General features: G+C 42.6%; 1 protein-coding gene across 1 annotated transcript in view; it reads right to left on the bottom strand.

Moving 5' to 3' along the window:
- MAOA (monoamine oxidase A) overlaps positions 1-6238 on the bottom strand; it is a 62957-nt gene extending 56719 nt beyond the window's left edge. The window contains exon 1 of the mRNA XM_073358850.1: positions 6168-6238. The gene's annotated coding sequence lies outside the window, so the exon portion shown is untranslated. The remainder of the gene's footprint in view (positions 1-6167) is intronic.
- Positions 6239-19563: the final 13325 nt, after the last annotated feature.

Below are 19563 nucleotides of genomic sequence, written 5' to 3'. Positions count from 1 at the left end.
AGGTGGGTATTGTAGTTGTAAGAATGCTTGATAGAGATCTTGTAGGTGTTTGTCTCTGTCGGAGGGGTTGGAGCAAATGCGGTTGTATCGCAGAGCTTGGCTGTAGACGATGGACCGTGTGGTGTGGTCTGGGTGAAAGCTGGAGGCATGTAGATAGTAATAGCGGTCAGTAGGTTTCCGGTATAGGGTGGTGTTTATGTGACCATCGCTTATTAGCACCGTAGTGTCCAGGAAGTGGATCTCTTGTGTGGACTGGTCCAGGCTGAGGTTGATGTTGGGATGGAAATTGCTCATCTTAAGTGATCACTCTCCTTACAGTGTGTATGATAACACCCATCTTTTCATGTTCTGTGTGTATATAAATCTCCTCATTGTATTTTCCACTAAATGCATCCGATGAAGTGAGCTGTAGCTCACGAAAGCTTATGCTCAAATAAATTGGTTAGTCTCTAAGGTGCCACTAGTACTCCCTTTCTTTTTAGTTAGGAAACAGTCATTCTCTGGGAACTTCTTTGTCTTCATCATGTCTTCTATTAGCCTCTGGAATGTCTTCCTGATGGCTTTGAAGTCAATTGGACTACTGATGTGCTTAAAGTTGCACTGTATTAAGGTGATTTGCTGAACTGGGGCCTGCAAGAGTGTTTAGTGCTTATTCAGTATATCGAGCAACAGCAGAAAGGGAAAGAAAGCACATAGCAGAAGGGGCTGACACAGGGCAAGTAGAATATAAGGATTCAAATAAGAAATTGTTAGTTAGTAGCCTGCCGCTTCCTCAGTCATCCAGAAAATAAAAAAGCTGTGAATAATAATTAGATCCTGCTTTTCATCCCCAATGTATACCAAAGTGCTTGACAAACTAGCATACACAGGAATCAATTCACCCACTACAAATCATGGCTGCCCATAGGGTGAAATGCAGGAACTGTGTAAATACACACAGCAGTGAAGTTGCAGGGGAAATGTAGAATAGGTTTGCAGATTTACCCACATTGGACGTTGCCTAGGACGCTAGAGCTAATATACCTACACTTGTAAAAATAAAAAGGCCATGGTTTTTTTTAATGGCCACAAACATCTAGAAGCTTGGTTTTATATCTCATCCAAAATGTACCCTCTTCAGCTTGGTTCAGACCCTTTTTATATTTATGACAAGGTGTCATAAATATAAAGGGAAGGGTAAACCCCTTTAAAATCCCTCCTGGCCAGAGGAAAAATCCTCTCACCTGTAAAGGGTTAAGAAGCTAAAGGTAACCTCGCTGGCACCTGACCAAAATGACCAATGAGGAGACAAGATACTTTCTTGGGAGGAGGGAGAAAAATAAAGGGTCTGTGTCTGTTTGTATGATGCTTTTGCTGGAGACAGAACAGGAATGGAGTCTTAGAACTTAGTAAGTAATCTAGCTAGGTATGTGTTAGATCATGATTTCTTTAAATGGCTGAGAAAGTAGCTGTGCTGAATAGAATGAATATTCCTGTCGGTGTGTCTTTTTTGTAACTTAAGGTTTTGCCTAGAGGGATTCTCTATGTTTTGAATCGAATTACCCTGTAAGGTATCTACCATCCTGATTTTACAGAGGTGATTCCTTTACTTCTATTAAAAGTCTTCTTGTAAGAAAACTGAATGCTTTTTCATTGTTCTAAGATCCAAGGGTTTGCGTCTGTGGTCACCGATGCAAATTGGTGAGGATTTTTACCAAACCTTCCCCAGGAAGTGGCTTGCAAGGGTTGGGAGGATTTTTGGGGGAAAGACATGTCCAAACTACGTTTCCCAGTAAACCCAGATAAAGTTTGGTGGTGGCAGGGGAAATCCAAGGGTAAAATAATTTTGTACCTTGGGGAAGTTTTAACCTAAGCTGGTAAAAGTAAGCTTAGGAGGTTTTCATGCACGTCCCCACATCTGTACCGCAGAGTTCAGAGTGGGGAAGGAACCATGACAGGGCCCTATTCACTTTTTATTATGTGTTGTATGTGGGGGCCCCCAAAGGGGTAGCACAGCCTTAAGGGCACGTGCACTGCTGCCCCACTCTAGGGATCCAGATGCCTGTCTCCCACATAAGCCTCAGAGCAATTCACGAACTGGGTGAAGATAGGCGTTTGACCTCCTAAGTTGTGGGAGGGGCCTGGTATAGTAACCCCTGAGCATGCCTACCAGACTGGGTCCCATTCAAAATGCAGCCAGAGGAGGAGGTTGTGGTACCCGCCTTATGTGCCTATCATGCTTGCTTTTGTGGATCACATTCTGAAGTGCCCATCTCTGCCTGTTCATTGTACCGGAAGCTTGGGGCCTAAGTCAACTTTGTGGATTGCAGTATAATTCCTATGATTGTCTAGGCACCCAAAAGTTAGGCAGTGCTATGCTCAGCATTGCAAAACCTAAGTCCCTTTGTGGATCCCACCCTATGTGTTTTTAGTTCCCTGTGGCATTTGTTGGACTGAGCAAAATAAAGGTATAAAGATTTCCAACCCTATGAAAAAGTGAAATTACTGATGTTGTCAAGGATCTTAAAATTTGAGACGCAACAGTTCTAGGCCCTGGCAGAGCTGTTGGATAAGCCACATGAAAACACTGCTAAACTTCAACACTGTAAATGATCTATTTATGGAAATGCACAGTTTATAGCAGCACTGATGATTCATTCTTCAGTGGGGGCTGGTTATATAAAGACTAGAAAAAGCATGAAGCTTCAACCTCAGTGTCAAGTGGGGTCTTGGTTGCTTCTATTTGGTTGTTGAGCATAATGGTAAAAACACTGTAATGAGTCATTATTATTGCTAATAGTAAATAATAAACTGTTTGAAAACCACCAACTGAATACATTGATATTTGTGGGGAGTTTTCAGCATTGGCAAGTGAGCTTGTTTGTACCCAGAAAGGGGCTGTGTGAAAGACCTGTGGACAGGCTGAGGCAGCAGGGAGCCCTGAATAGGCAGATTTGGTCTGCTTACTACATAATTCCTGGGCTGGAACCCAGAGAAGGAGGGCCTGGGTTCCTCTGCCAGCCACTGGAAAAAAAATGGTGCAAAGATCCTGGAGAGCAGGGGTGGAAGGACTAGTGAGTCAGGACTTGAGTCAGAGTCTTGGCTTGAGGCCACAGGACTATTGTTTGTTGGCCTTCTGGTTACTCTGGAAGGGGTTTGACTCTAAAGTGATCCAGCCAGAGGGCTGAGTCATGGGAGAAACAGACCACCCCAAGGCTGGTTTGGTGGTTGGTAGAGGGCTTTGCATGAAGAGAGCTTTCCATGCCATGTACAGCCATGAAGGCCAGTGGTGAGTCTATTCCTCTACCAATGTATAATTAAATCTCTTTACCCTAATAGTATAGATGTGGCTGGCCATGCCATGGTATGAGACTTTATTAAATGTGACCTGTGTGCTGGAGGGCACCTATGTGGCTTTTAAGAATCTCAAACTTCTTTACAGTGGGGTCCGATTCTCTACTTATTTAAACCAGTTGGACACCAGAGTTGCTCTGTTGATGCCAATGGACTTACTCCTGCGTTATTCCAGGGTGAGTGGAAAATCAGGTGCTTGTGTTTTCTTGGAGTCCAGGACTTACAGAATACGTCTCTTGGGCAAGTCTAAATGATGATATTTCTAGGGATGGGCTGGGGAGCCGCAGGGAAGAACTTTGACAGACTGGTAGTTTTGGGATCAGTGGCTCAGCCGAAATGATTGTGCACACTTTCTGTAGATGTGACTGCAGGATCGGACTGAAAATGGCGATCAAGAGAGCGAGCGATATTGCTGCCCAAGATGTTTCACAAACATGGAGATAATTGTACATGCTCATGTATTTCTTGTCAATGCTCAGGTTGCTTTCTTAGTGTCTATCAGCTGAGGATATAAATGGAAGTGAAGTTGCTGAGAAAGGGGGTAAGGTGGAAGCACAGGAAGGAAAGGGCAGAAGCTGTGTCTGCTGTAATTTTTTTTTTTTTAATTTATGTCCATCTCAGGCAAAATAGTCAGCAGTCCAGGATATCATACTCAGTCTGCAATCCCAGACAATGGTAATGGTTCTTGTGTCACAGTCCGTTTAAGGCTGATCAGGAAAATGTAACACCCCCCCACACACACACACACACACACTCTCTGGGGCAGACCTGGCCACAATGATCTATGCCTCTTGATGCAAACTGACAGAGAGGATGCATGGAGATTTATGGGGATCCCCTGGGTCGGGTATACACATGATAATTCACCAAAGGGTGGCAAAGTAAGATCTCTACAAGAACCAGTAGCCCACTGGTCATCATAATCATTACGAAGTGTATGTACAGGTAATATTTAAGGAGTTATGTATCTATACTGAAATTGTTCTTAAAGCCTTGACGTTAAAGGCAGGTCACTAGGCGGTGACATGCTTTGGAGAGGTTTCGTCCAGGCAGAGGGTATCAGACATTTCTCTCCTTCTATCTGATCATGTGTATATTGTATGTATCACAGTGGAGGCCTGTTTGCATTACTGAGCCTGATGCTAATTGAGAGATTGCAAAAATTACAAGAGAGGAGTGTTGCAGGAAAAAAAAAACAGCGGGGAGGGAGAGGATCCTGTTTACAAGTAAAGACATAGATTTTGGGGGTATTACTGGGGGCCCTGAAGTACACCCTGGATCTTTCACCAAGGAGATGAATTGTTAGCTTGTTCTGCCTTATGAAACAAGGATCACAGACAACCTGTCTGGAAAATGCTGCAAAAGCTTTGGGTGAGCTAAACTTCATTAGATAAGAAAGTATCTTGTTAGTTAAGGCTAGGGTCTAGTATGTGTGCTATGATTTTATTTTACATGTAACCATTTGTTTCCAATACTATTACTTAAGAACATAAGAATGGCCACATTGGATCAGGCCAATAGTCTGTCTAGCCCAGTATCCTGTCTTCCGACAGTAACTGGTACCAGATGCTTCCGAGAGAATGAACAGAACAGGGCAATTATCAAGTGCTCCATCCCCTGTCATCCAGTCCCAGCTTCTGGCAGTCACAGGCTTATCGACCCCTATGTCATGGGGTTGCATCCCTTACTATCTTGGCTAATAACCCTTGATGGACCTATCCTCCAGGAACTTATCTAATTCTTTTTTTGAACTCAGCTACACTTTTGGCCTTCACAACACCCCTTTGCAACAAGTTCCACAGGTTGACTACACATTATGTGAAGAAGTACTTGCTTGTTTTAGTTTTAAACTAGCTGCCTGTTAATTTCATTGTGTGCCCCCATTTTCTTGGACTATGTGAAGGGGTACATAACACTTCCCTGTTCACTTTCTCCACACTAGTCATGATTTTATAGACCTCTCTCATATCCTCCCTTAGTCACCTCTTTTCCAAGCTGAAGAGTCCCAGTCTTTGTAATCTCTCTTCAGATGGAAGCTATTTCATACCCCCAATCACTTTTGTTGCTCTTCTCTGTACCTTTTCTCATTCAAATATATCTGTTTTGAGATGGGGCTGACCAGACCTGCACTCAGTATTCAAGGTGTAGTCATACCATGAACTTAATATAGTGGCATCAAGATATCTCCTGTCCTATCTATCCCTTTCCTAATGGTTCCTAACATTCTGTTTCCTTTTTTTGACTGCCCCTGGACATTGAAATATTTTCAGAGAACTATCCACAATGACTTCACAATCTCTTCAGGAGTGCTGTCACAGGGTAAGTACACCCCGTCACGGGGTGTCAAGATGACATCAAGGTGGCTACCCTCTGATTCAGGGCAGCATTGTCTAGTGTCCAGAGCCAATAGGGTGGCCCTTTGGTGTCTGGACCATGCAGCCTGGTGGCCACAGCCAATAGGGTGGGGCAGGCAGCCCTCGCTGTCTAGGGTCCCACAGCTTCCTGCGAGAGTCAGCAATAAGCTTGGGCCTTGTGTCCAGAGGGGATCAGGCCGCCACCCACTGGTGGGGCCCTCCTTATTCCACTGGGTCCCAGCCCAAGGCCCTATCAGTGGCAAGTGGTCTCATCACTGGGTCCGCAGGGATCCCACTGAAACACACTGACTCTGTTCTCGGTACCACAACTGGATCAATGTCTGGTTCCCTGTGGCTACTTCCTATCCTGTCTCTGCATTCTGTAGTCTGCAGGTCCTCCATCTCCTTGGGGCACTTGGCAGGTGAGGTTTCCAGGGACTCCTTCCCCCTGTGGTCCTCACTGGACATCTGGGTACTCACCGGGGTCTTGGCATGGTGCTCTGTCAGCTTCTGGGCAGGCGCCTGCAACTCACATCTGCTCTCCTCCACAGTCAGCCCAGAATGAGCTGGGCTACCCTCTTTTATAATCTGCCTCCAGTTGGAGCATTCCCAGCAAGTTCAAGGGGTGTGGCCTCTTTGGCCTATGGGTGTGGTTAACCCCTGCAGGACTAGTGTGCGGTAAGTACACCCTATCACAAGTGCTAAGAGCTAAATTTAGGCCCCATAGTTTTGTATGTGTTGTTGGGATCATGTTTTCCAATGTGCATTATTTTGCATTTATCAACATCAAATTTTATATGCTATTTTGTTGTCCAGTCATTCAGTTTTGTGAGATCCCTTTATAACTCTTTGCAGTCAGCTTTGGACTTACCTATCATGAGTAATTTAATATCTTTAGCAAACTTTGCCATCTCACTGTTCATCCCCTTTTCCAGATGACTTATGAATATGTTGTACAGTACAGGTCCCAGTACAGGTCCTTGGGGGACCCTGTTGTTTACCTCTTTCCCTTGTGAAAGCTAAACTTTTGTTCTTACCTTTTGTTTCTTGTCTTTTAACCAGTTACTGAAACATGAGAAGACGTTCCCTCTTATCCCATGACTGCTTATTTTGCTTAAGAGCCTTTGGTGTGGGACCTTGTCAAAGGCCTTCTGAAAGTCAAAATATACAAGATTAACTGGATCACCCTTGTCGGACACACTTGAAGAATTCTAGTAGATTGGTGAGGCATGATTTCCCATAACAAAAGTTTTGTTCATCTATCTGTGTGATAATTCTATTTTTTAGTATAGTTTCAACCAATTTGCCTGATACTGAAGATAGGCTTACTGGCCTCTAATTGCCAGGGTCACCTCTGGAGCCTTTTTAAGAAATCGTCATTCCATTAGCTACCCTCAGTCATCTGCTACAGAGGCTAATTTAAGCAATCCTTGCTACTTCTTGATTCTGTTCTCTTTGTTAGGGTTTTACTTATTTTCACTATAAAATATCTAAATTCTGTTTAAGGGCAGCTGTGATCTAAGGTATAACCAGTAAGCTGGGGGGTACTGTTCCTTTGGGAGCAGTGAATCTGAGAAATTGTAAGTGTCCAATGGACCAGGGACTGGACACTCCCGAGGGATGTTCAAGGGTTGGAGCATGCCTTTTGCTAAGCTGCAGAGGGACAGCAGAGCCTGTGTAGGCTAGGAGGGGAATGCTTGTGGTGCCTGTGACTGGTGGAGTCAGGGAGCTCATACACTACAGGCATAGACAAGGCTTCCTCATGCTAAGGCAGGTGGCAATGAGATGCTTCATAAGCCTGGGTGCTCCTGGGAAGTGTCATAGTCACATCGAAGCTGTAGTATTGAAAGGGGCCATGAAGAAGACCCTTAAGTTACAGCTAGTGCTGAAAACAGTGAATTACCCCCCAAATGGGATGAATAATTGTGAGTACCATCAGGGCTCTCCACAAGCTGTGTATTTGTTTCTGGATTCAATTGAAGGTGCTGTTTGTGACCTTTAAAGATCTATCTATTGTTAACATCGATATAGCCCCCATTACATGGTATCTGAACACCTCACAATCTTTAACGTAATGCAATGCCCCCGGGAGGTAGGGAAGTGCTATTATTCTCATTTTACAGATGGGCAACTGAGGAATGCAAAAATAAATGGACTTGCTTGGGGTCATATAAAAAGTCTGTGGTAGAGCAAAGAATGCATCCAGGTCTCCCAAGTTCCAGACAAGTCCCCTTACCATTGGGCTGTCCTTCTTCTAGGGCTGAGCCGCCTGAGAGATCCCCTCAGTCTATCATGACTGCTAAGGTTTGTTGCGTTGCTCTTGCTGACGCTTCTTGAGGTAGCAAAGCCTTCTCATTGGAATGCTCCCATAGGCGGACCTCCCTCTCACTCAGTCAGTTTCACACAGCCTGTGCTTGGTAAACATTTGGTGGCAATGGAAAAGGTGTTTGTTCATGCAGGCCTTTAATTAAACTTCATGGCAAAGTAAATGAAAAAACAACCAAACACCTGTACACTGCTTGTGTCTGACAGAGACTTTTTAATCTCCTGTAAGAGTGGTTCTGACACTCCAGGTCAGGGGAGGTGCATACAAATATGCTTGTAAATATATGAATAAGTGCATAAAAAGGAAGGGAGTAAGATTACACCAAATCCTCAAGCACTAGCCCTTAATATTTTGTTCAGTAAGTGTAGTGCATGCCAGGCTGTTGCTCTTTGGTAAAGATAGACAATGGTACAAAGTAAATATAAGCGTGTCTTCAGCAACCTATTTGTACATTGGGAAATTAATTATTAATGCATGCTTTGCAGATGTGCATACAGTAAATTCCACCAGAGGGCAGTAAAGGTTTATAAAAGTTTGACTGCAGCTTCTCACACAATGAAAGTTCAACGGGGGGTGGGGGTGGGGGTGGGGGGGGAGAGAGAGTTAGCATTTTTAAACTAGCTATAATGGAGATCTACAGAATTTCTAATTCCACATGGCACATGCCCAGTGATCACACTGACAGATTTTTTTTTTTAAGTCTGTCACTAGCATACATGAATAAACAATTATGTAAAAAGCAAATGATTGTATAAGGAATGTATTAAAATGACAAATGAGCCATATTGATCTAATTTACACAGAACACTGAAGGTTTCTGTAGAAAGAAATAATTTCAGGACTAAAGGGTCTAATCTCCTCACGACATGCATGCAGAACTCCTATTAATGTCTATAAGAGTTCCACACTTTTTTGGAGAGAAGGTCATACTGCTAAGTGCAACATTAGAGTTAAGACTGTAAACCTACCAAAGCAACCTCAATTTTCTTATTGAGATATACCGTAAAGTCTCTTATTGCATAATCACAATGTGTAAAGCAATATGATATATGCTTTTATGCAAATACCCATATTCTGGTTTGTAAGAGGCTGCAGCTGAGAGCTGGCCCGACCCAGCAGGCCCTTTAAAGCGTCTTCACCCAGCTGCATCCCAGGCTAGTGATGAAGTCTAATCGAAACAAAACTTGCACTAAAACTGAATAAACTCAAACGTCTCTTTGCTGGAACCCCTTCACCTAAGGACTCCCTGCTGGGTGGGTGTGTTTTGACTTTCCTTTGTGGCAGGGAAGTAGCATCCAAAGAAGTCCATTCTCTCTCATTCTCATTCTCATTCTCTCTTTCTCTGGAAGAGAAAAACAGCCAGTCCTCTTCCTACAATCATCTCGCTAGCCTTCACTAGGAAAAAAGGTGTGCTCTTAGCTTGAATTCCCTAATAACTTGAGTTAAAATCCTAGTGAAGACAAGGCAATTTGTAGTTTTCACGAGCTATTAGTGTGAGTTAAGGTCTGTGGGGGAGCCCAGTCTGCAACCCAAACTGCCTTGTCCTTATTACGATTTTAACTCAAGTTAGTTAATGCTAGTAAAGATCACCCTCTTTCCTCCACACCAGCTGAAGACCAGTGGGGAAGGAGGCAGATTATTAGCTGCCCTCCTTCCCAGTGCCACCACTAGTTGGCTGGCAGAGAGGGGAACCCTGCCCCAATTTACTCTACAAGGCTCCTGATCTTGAGCTCTATACAGAACAATAGGCTGGAGTTTTTCCAGACACCAGCTGCTGCCCTTTGACCACTTCATCTCTGTCATTCTGTGGGCCCCAAACTCCTGGAACAAGGTAACCTGGCTTCCGAAACCTTCTCCTCTGACAAATATGAGTCAATGCTGAGGTGCTCTGTAAAGTCTGTAAAGTCCATAAAGCCCTGTTTTTTTCCTTCCGTTCTGCTTTTGGCCCAAACCATGTCCCAACCAAATATAAAAATAATTCACTTCTAGGGTCAGACAAAAAACATGTGTGATCCTGCTGCAAGGTGTTGCTGTCTCCTTTACATACCTGATATTGTGCTCTGTGCATCATGAGCTTGGAGGGAAGCATTGCAGGTGATCCAAACACTGGGCTCTGTAGGCTTTCCAGGTTGTTCTTAGGACTTGTTACATTAGGCATTGACTTGGAGGTATGTGTATTGTAGAAGAACTTGGATGGCTCCACCATAGCTAAAGTGTCAACATTAAAAAGTGTCACAAGTGGGAAGATTAATAGATTCCAAGGCCAGAAGGGACCATTGTGACCATCTAGTTTGTATAATACAGGCCACAAGACTTCCCCCAAATAAAACTAGAACATGTCTTTTTTTAAAAAAAAAAATGCAATTTTGCTTTAAAAATTGTCAGCAGCATAGTTATACTGATATAGTCTGTAGCGCATACCTGGCCTGATTGTGTGGTGTTGGAATCAGATCCTTCAGTGGAATAACTGAGTTCATGTGAAGCATGCTGGATTGTCCTTTGAAGGAAGATCAAAAAGCAGGACACGCTTGTTGGATGTTGTATTTTATATGAGTGATATTAAGCATGCTGTGCATTGGGAAAACTGTTTGTTTCAGAGGCCATTATGAGAATTTCAGGCCATCTCCATGGTCACCATCTTTTAAATGTCCCACCATCATGCTCTCTGATCAACAGGTGACTGAGCTTTTGCTGTGGGGAGCTCTAGGATAGAACTCACTCCTCCTGGATACTTGTCTCAGGCCAAGCATCCCCACTTAAAAAAAAAAAATCTAAAATAATTTACTCTTCCAGAGGTGTTTTCAGTTTAAAACCCTGACAGCCGTATGTAAGATCCCCACACATTTTTAATGTTACCAATGAATTGGGATTTTTGATGCTTTTTCAATGTTTATATCTTTATTATTTAAATAGTATTCTATTTTAAATATGCATGCAGTGCCCTGAATATCTTGGAAGGCACAATTGGGTCTCAATATGCTTTTTCCACTAGATTAAAAGAGCCATCTACTACCAAAAAATCTCTTCCCCATGCAAGCACTTGTAGACAGTGATCAATTCACTTGTTAATTTATTCAAGAGAAAGCTGAGCTCCTCAGTCTTTCACTGTAAGGCATGTTTTCCAGACCTCTAATCATTCTTTGAGTTCTTTTCTAAATCCTTTCAATTTTTCAACATCCTTTGTTTAGTGTAGTCAACAGAAGTAGATACAGTGTTCTAATGCTGCATACAGAAGTAATATTACTCCTGCTTGGTATTTCTCTTCATGTATATTAAAAAATCGTGTTCACCCTTTTTAGCTGCAGCATTGCACTGGAAACTTATATTCAATTGTCTATCAGCCATGATCCCTCATTTTTTTTTTAGAGTCACTGCTTTCCATAATATAACCATCCATCTTATAAGTGTGACATTCTTTATCCCTACATGTATGTCCTTCCCTTTGGTTTTATTAAAACACATGTTCAAATTAGCCTAGTTTATCAAGTGATCCAAATGAGTCTTTATCAAGTCCAGTGATGGCTTTATATTTAATAACGATGGACCCCATTGGAGGATGAGTCCCCATTTACAATTACTTTTTCTAATCTACCAGTTAACCAGTTTTTAATTCATTTAATTTGGGCTCCATTGATTTTTCTATAATGTAATTACTAATGGTTTTTTATCGGAATGTCATGCAAACTAGGTCAAATGCCTGACAACCAAACTTAAGTTAGCACAAAAAAAAAAGATTTGACCAGACCTATTGTCTGTAAACCACATTGATTGGCATTATTTATGCTACCATCTTTTAAACTTTACTGATTGCATCACCACACTAGTTTTTTCCATTATCTTGCTCAGGATTGATGTCAGGCCAACTAGCTTATAGCTTTGCAGCTCATCCCAGAGATGCACTCTTTAAATACTGGCACAACATTAGTACACTAGCTTTTTTGTAGTCCTAAACTTCCTCAATGTTTCAACATTTATTACAAATCAACATGAATGGTTCAGAATGCTCCTTGGTCACTTCTTTTAATGCTCCTGAGTGCAAGTTATCTGCTGCTGAGGGCTTAAAAATGTTTTACTTCCTCTCTAGCTACTGATGAAATAGAAAGTATTTCATTATAATTGTGAGATATGAATACATCATCTTGTTGCTTTCAAAATGCAGAACAAATATATCTATTGAATATATTTCTGCCTTTTCTGCATCATGATTGATAACTTCACCATTCTTGTTGGTGGCATGGATCAGTGTTCATGTCACACTCCCCATCAGTACCTGGCCCAAGCTGGGGAAGCTAAAGATCCAACCAGTGGACCAAATTCCATGATGAATCCTGGTCACATGCTGCCTGAGGCATGTTGCACATATGCTAAGAAAAATCATTCTTGTCTAGTATCAGGCCAATAACAGGCTGGAAATTAAGGTTTCTAACAACCTCCTAACAGGAGGTATGGTAGCAAACAATGTAATTAGTTTTAAGAGAGAGCTGAACAAACTTATGAGTGCAGTTGTATGACAGGGTTGCTTGTGATGGTGGGGGGCAGGACTCAACAACTCTGGGGCTCACTTATGGTTTGTCTTGTGTTCCTAAATCTCAAACTTCAGGGTTTCAGCTGCCCACCTGCAGGGGTCAAGAAAGGATCTTTTTTCTTCCTAGTGTATTCTGGGAGGTTTATTTTTTAATTTCCATCCTCTGAAGTTATCAGGGATGGCCACATCTGGAAATGGGGCACTAGGTGGGGTAGGCCAGAGATCTGAGGTGGCATTGAACTTTCTCTCTCTCTCAGGTGCTTGGCTGGGTGGTTCTTGCTCACATGCTCAGGGGTCTCAAACATGCAGCCCGCGGAGTTATTTCCTGTGGCCTGCCATAGGCACCGACTCCACCGGCAATCAAGCTCCCCTCCCGCCCCACACCACCTCCTCCCCCGCCGAGCACACTGGGTCCCCACTCCTCCAGCCACCTCCCAGTGCTTCCCGCCACCAAACAGCTGTTTGGCAGTGCTTAGGACTTTCCAGGAGGGAGGGGGGAGAAGCGGGGACATGGTCCACTCAGGGGAGGAGGTGGGGAAGAGGCAGGGGCGGGGCGGGGATTTGGGGAAGGGGTTGGAATAGGGGCAGGGAGGGGGCGGAGTTGTGGCAGGGACTTTGGGGAAAGGGTTGGAATGGGGGCGGGGAAGGGGTGGGAACAGGTGGGGCAGGGGCAGGGCCAGGGGCAGAGTGGGGGGCTTTAACCGAAATAATTCTAAAAGTAAATGCGTGTTTTGTCATCTGAGTGAGGTGCATTACTGAGTGTTTATATTTTATTAAACACCCTCTTCACATTATAGTTTTTAAAAAGTTAATACACTGACTTTTAATAGCATACTATATTACTCTTCATTTTTTACTACACTTTGGTATCATTGTATAAAAAGGTTTCAGTGATATGGCCCTTGGGCCAATGTACTAGTCCTCATGTGGCCCTTGCATTGATTTGAGTGTGAAATCCCTGGTCTAACTGATCATCTAATGTGGGGTTGGGAAGGAATTTTCCTCCCCACCGGGCAGATTGGTAGTGACCGTGGGGGTTTTTCATCCTCTGAGCATTGGCTGTGGGTTGCTTGCCAGGGTTATCTGGGCATATCCCGTTTAACTTCCCTGCCATAACAGGGGCCTCAAGCACTGGTACAACTCGGTCCCGCCTAGTCTGTGCCTGTGACACACAATAGTTTAGTCTTCTGTGGGCTGTAATACTTAGGTCTAATTTTGGTTGCTGGTTTTAGGTGCTGGGTGGGGCAGGTGGCCTGTGGCATATAGGAGGTCAGACTGGATGATCTAGAGTGGTCCCTTCTGGCCTTAACCTCTGAGTCTAATCTTCCAATAGTTCTGCACTTGATATATCATGTGCCAGAATGTATGTATGTGTGTGTATATATATATATATATATACACACACACATACAGAGAGAGAGAGAGAGCGCATCTGCCAGAGTAAGAGGACCTATCTTTTTTACAGACCAATGGTGTTTGCCATTGGCCCAGTTTGCTAATCCACAGATCACATAATTTTGTACTGTCTGAATTATCAAGTGACGTTTCATCAGCAAGGTTTTGTCTGCTCCTGGGTGCCACTGCAAGGCAGAGGCGTCTGTCTCCTCCGCTGGCTCCAGCCCAAATGAGCTGCAGAGCCTTCCTTTTATACGTTGGGCAGGGTGGGTTTGGCTCCACCCACCAAGAGGAGTGTAGTGCTTCCTCGCTTTCCTGTCCAGAGGGAGGCCACTCTGCCTCACTACAGACTGCTTTAAATTTCTATTTCATCTGAACATTTTCAAGTGTAAAAGCAACTAAAGCCCTGATCTTGCTCCCATGGTAGCGAGTGGTAAAATTCTCATTGACTTTAATGGATTGGGGCCAAAACAGCCCTTTGAATGGTTTACATTTCTCTTATCTCCAAACTGTATCACACAGATGATAATGAGGGAGAAGTGCAGTTGCACCAAAACATTGCCATGCTGAAATGCCTGCAATGAAATGTACTGAAATTACATAGATAATTGCTAGTACTGATATTGATTTTAATTGAACTAATTCTGCACTGCAATGAAAGTTGTAGTGTAAACCGTCTATCCAAATCTTTTGGGATACCACCAAACAGAGATAATTAAACTCTTGTATTTTTGAGGTCATCTGAATTCCTACATCGTTTTTGTAATTTTTAGTGAAGTTTATCACATTTAGTTATGCTCAAGAAAAAATATAAAGCTAACACCACCAATGCAGAACCGGCATACGGTGCCAGACTCTGGTCTTGGGTATGCTAGTGTAACCCAGTGTAATTCCTCAGGAGTCAATAAAATTAATTCAGACTTGTGCTAGTGTAACTGAGAGCAGTGAATATATACAGGTAAGATTAAAGAATCTCTGACATTTTTAAATGATGTTATATTGCTACATATCCCATATTTGGTGCTGGTATCTGTGTAATAAACTGCCAGGGCATCGTGAGAATTTACAGTGCACCTTTAATCACCTCACACGCACGCTACCTTCCAATTCATTCTTGTGGAGACAACTTCTAGCATGTCCAACCTCTAAGCAGCTTCTCAGTGACATTTAAACAACCTGGCAGAAAAAAATGTTTTCTTCTTTCTCCTCAAAGTTTGGATATTCTCCACTAAACTTGCACTGACTGGTTCAAGGCTCAGAATTGGCAATATTTAGTCCCATGCAAATGACAAGTTTAAATTGTGATATCTCAGGACCCATTGAAAGCTCTCTAGCATTAGAAAGCCAGGAGTCCCCCTCTTCTTCAGCATTTTTTACTAACCAAAATAGATCATGAGATATCAGACGTTTAAAATATGATATTGGATATGGAAAAGCCATTTTATGTCATCTTTTAGACAAATTTAAAATGCAATAGTTGTTTTTCTTCTCCCTCTGAGTCCTGTGCAGCTGGATCATAATACTAAGCTAGGCTGGCAATACAGATGAAGAGATAGAGAGAAAAATGATACATACATAACTTAAAACATTGTGTCTCAGTTAAACAGGTTCTCTAACGCCAAATCTATTTCTAAGCACACAAATCATTTTGTTGGGCTATTCAGTCATTCACTACCAATTTCAAATTCTTATTATAAAATACTTTGGGATCACTGAATAACATAACTCCAGTATGAAAGCCATTATAAATAACCAAATTATAATTTGAACATATACAAGCTTCTATCTGGATACAATTCTCTAAATGTTTCTTGTCCTCCCTCTCCCTTTTGTGGAGGTGAGATTATAAATTTCTGCACCTACTTCACTAGCTGTGGAGGGAAGACACAATCCTGTAAGTAAACTTAGGGGGAAAAGGGCCTAAACTCTGTTTTATAGAAACTAATAGACTATTTAGATAAAGAAATAATGGAAACCACTTTACCCAGGTGCTACAGCGATATTTCCTTTCATCTCTGAATATTTGCTTTCCTTTGTGCATGCCCGTAATTCCCATCTTGTTGTGAATTTTGGTCAGTTTGGCAACTGCTTTTAACATAAAAGAACCTACATTCTGCAGATATGTGTTAAACCGAATGGTCTTACAGAGAGCTTTCATTTCCCTGCAAATTTGTGCTTCTCATTGTCTTCAGATCTCAATGCTTCAAATGATGGATTATACAAATGAGTTGAATGATGCTGGTATGAAAATCAAAGATGGCTTGTGTTTGTGTACTTTTAAGTGATTCTCTCATTCTTGAAGTATTCAAGTATTTCATGGATTTCTGGTGGCGATTTCATTTGCCAATCACTGTGGTCTAGATTGAGCCTCTCGGCTCAGCACTTACTATGGGCTGGTGTGTGGCTGCATTGCTCCAGGATGGAATTGTGACTTCCCTCTCATGCTTTTCACAAGTAGTAACGGGTGGAACTTGCTTCCCATCTTGTGCCTGACATGGGATCTGTGAAGCCATGGCTCTGTTCTCTCCCACTGTTCGGTCACTTGGGAGGTGGGGAGCACGCTGCTGATGTAGCCCCTGCTTTCTCCCTACTGAACCCAAGCAACCTTTAATGAACCTGTACAGATAGGAGTGAGGTTTTACTCCCCCTTACTCACTGCATAGTCACACTATGGCTAATCAGTCTGGCCCTGTGTCAATTATAAAAATCACATTCAAATTAAATTTCTTGACCACAGGTCAAGTCCTTTTCTTGAACCACCTTAAGTTGTCTTTCACGTTAAAGTAAATTGTAACACTGGCAAAATGTCTTGCATTGCTTGTACTATAGCCTGAATGCCTCCATTTATTCACACTGCAAGCAGCGCTTCCTCATGCTGCCCTGCCAAGTAGACTCAACTATTGTCCATAAGAACCAGGGCCTGGGAAACAAATTTTTCACTGCGGCCCTGCCTCCAAATGTAACTGATTGCCATCCACCATGATCACGCCACTATGCACAGGGCAGAAGCAAGGAGTTTAGGGTGGGTCCCTGAGATGAATCTTTAGGATACAGTCCATGCTATCTGACTCATTTTGCTTAAATATAATTGGTGGGGGGAGGTGAATCTTGAGGTCCTCCTGTGGCATAACTGGTTCCCAGCTGGTTAAGCCCTAGATACCTGCTTATATGAGTTTATATTGGTTTATATTTCAAGGTTATTTTTGCAATGTAAAGAGCTAGAAAATTAGGACTGGATGCTGCCATCTGTGCTCACGCTGAGAAGTACCTGCTGCCTTGAGTAGTTCCATCCCTCTTGGTGACACTACACAAGGAGTAAGATACTACATAATGTGAATGAAAGAGACAGAGGGCTTGTCTTCACTACCAGGGAGATAGACGCTGCTGAAATCGACGCAGTGGGTGTCGATTTAGTAGGCCTAATGAAGACCTGCTAAATCGACAGCAGAGCGCTCTCCGGTCGACTCTGATACTCCAGTTCCCCGAGAAGAGTAAGGTAAGTCAACGGGAGAACATTTCCCGTCGACGCAGCACAGTGAAGACACCGGGGTAAGTCGACCTAGACTACGTTGACTCCAGCTATGTGAATAACATAGCTGGAGTTGACGTAGCTTAGGTCGATTTACCCCAGTAGTGAAGACAAGCCCAGAGTCTGGCCCTTTTGTGTGTTAAACAGGGAAAGTGCGACTGCCCTCCAAGTGTGTAGTTCCCTCAAATGAGGAAGGCTCAGAACCCGGGCTCAAAGACTGATTCTATGAGGGACTATCTCTAGGACTGGGAGCACAGTCAAGTCTGTTTTTCCATCTCAAGAAAAATTACTTGGATCAACTTATTAATGGTGAAGAATGCTTTTTTTCACCCTAGCTGGTAAGCTTTCTTCTCTCAACTCTGCTGTCCTAATATATAAAACAGATAGATGGAAGTTCAAATGCCAACGTTAACAGTGAATAGCAATGATGTGTACAGCAGACTCGGATTTCATTACCTTGACCTTATCAGGCAGAGGAGAGCAAGTGAGTATGTATGTGCCTCTCAACTGTAGGAAAATAGGAGATACACAGAATAAGTAACACCAGCATGTCACTTTCACAAACTTTTTTCTTTAAGATTTTATAAAAGAAATGTATCTAAACGAACGAAAAGTCAGATTTTCAAACAGATGCCTCATCTGGGAAACATAACATTTTGTGAATGCAAATACTTGCATACTTTTCAAGAATTCTGTCACTTCTACAGGAATGTTATTTTCATATGCAAAACCAATTTGGATAAATCAGTTTGGCCTCTGACTGTTAGCTGTACACAGGGGTGTTAGTGGTCAAAGAGTGCATACACAAATATGGGGTCTGGAGAGCTCTGCCACACTCAGACTTTTAATGCCAGTGGCAGAGTATTCATTCACAACTGACACCCATTTCAACTCCACAATCTGAGAGCCATTTAGACTAAAGCAACATTATTTCCAAAATAAACTACTGTCTCCCCTGCCAGCTTGGACCCTATTCACTTCTTGAAAACATTACTGCCAAGGCCAAGAGTTGGATCATTAACTGGAACACTGGGGCTTCATAAGTGCTGCTTTATCAGAAGTTCCCATTTCTCTTCAGTGCACAAGGAATGTACATTATTTGTTTATTTGCATGGGGGAAAGATGATGTGGTGAAGAAACTTGACTGGGTGTCAGGAGACCTAGGTTCTATTCCTGGCTCTGCCACATCTTCTAATATGTGACCTTAGCCAAGTCATTTACAGTGATCGTTCTGCCTTAGGTTTCCTGTCTGTAAACTGGAGAGAAGTATTATCTCCCTACTGAAACAAAGACATGAATGTTTATGTTGCACATTCAGATCCCGAGATGAAAGATGCTATACGAATTAGAATGTATTACATTTTTTTGAGCTAATGCATTCAAATGAATCAGCACATAATTCAGCAAAATGTACTCATGCTGGACACTGTGGAACTACTGTGGGCAGGATGTTACAGTCTGAGGAAGGGTTGCAGAATTTGTCCTAAATTTAAAAATAATAATAATAAAAAATTGCCATCAGACAGGGATAGGGAACCTCAGCCCAAATGGCAAACTTCTGAACACAAGGGCTTTGTGGCATCAGAGCATGAGTCTAAAGCATTTTTTGCACTTCAATGATTTAGTTTATTCTTATATTTCATGTTTTAAAATAGGTGTAGGATTTTTTATGTATTGTGACTATAATCATAGAAAGACAAGGCTGCAAGGGACCTCAAGAGGTCACCTAGTCTGTCCCTCATGTACTGGCAGGGTTAGAGTGGATATAATCTTGCAGAAAATAAAAGCTATGAGATCTTTCCAACAAAAATACCTTATGTCATATACTATTTTTTTATATTGTATTACTCTAAAATATACCTTCTGTGTAAACATCCTTATATGAAATGGTGCTTCACACTGATAAGGCTACACAGGCCCTGAAAAGAGCGATGGTTTTAGGCATGTGTCTAATGTTACTTCTGCACTTAAGTGCTCTGCTGAGTTGGGGCCTAAGGGAAGAGGCCTACTCTGGGCTAAATTTAGACCGGGTGGAACACAGTACAACTCGTTTGACTTAAATGGTATCTTATGCATTTATACCAAGTCTAAGCTTGGCCTC

Source organism: Lepidochelys kempii, chromosome 1, assembly GCF_965140265.1.
Source record: "Lepidochelys kempii isolate rLepKem1 chromosome 1, rLepKem1.hap2, whole genome shotgun sequence".
Classification (NCBI taxonomy): domain Eukaryota; kingdom Metazoa; phylum Chordata; order Testudines; family Cheloniidae; genus Lepidochelys; species Lepidochelys kempii.
This window is presented reverse-complemented; position numbering and strand designations above follow the sequence as displayed.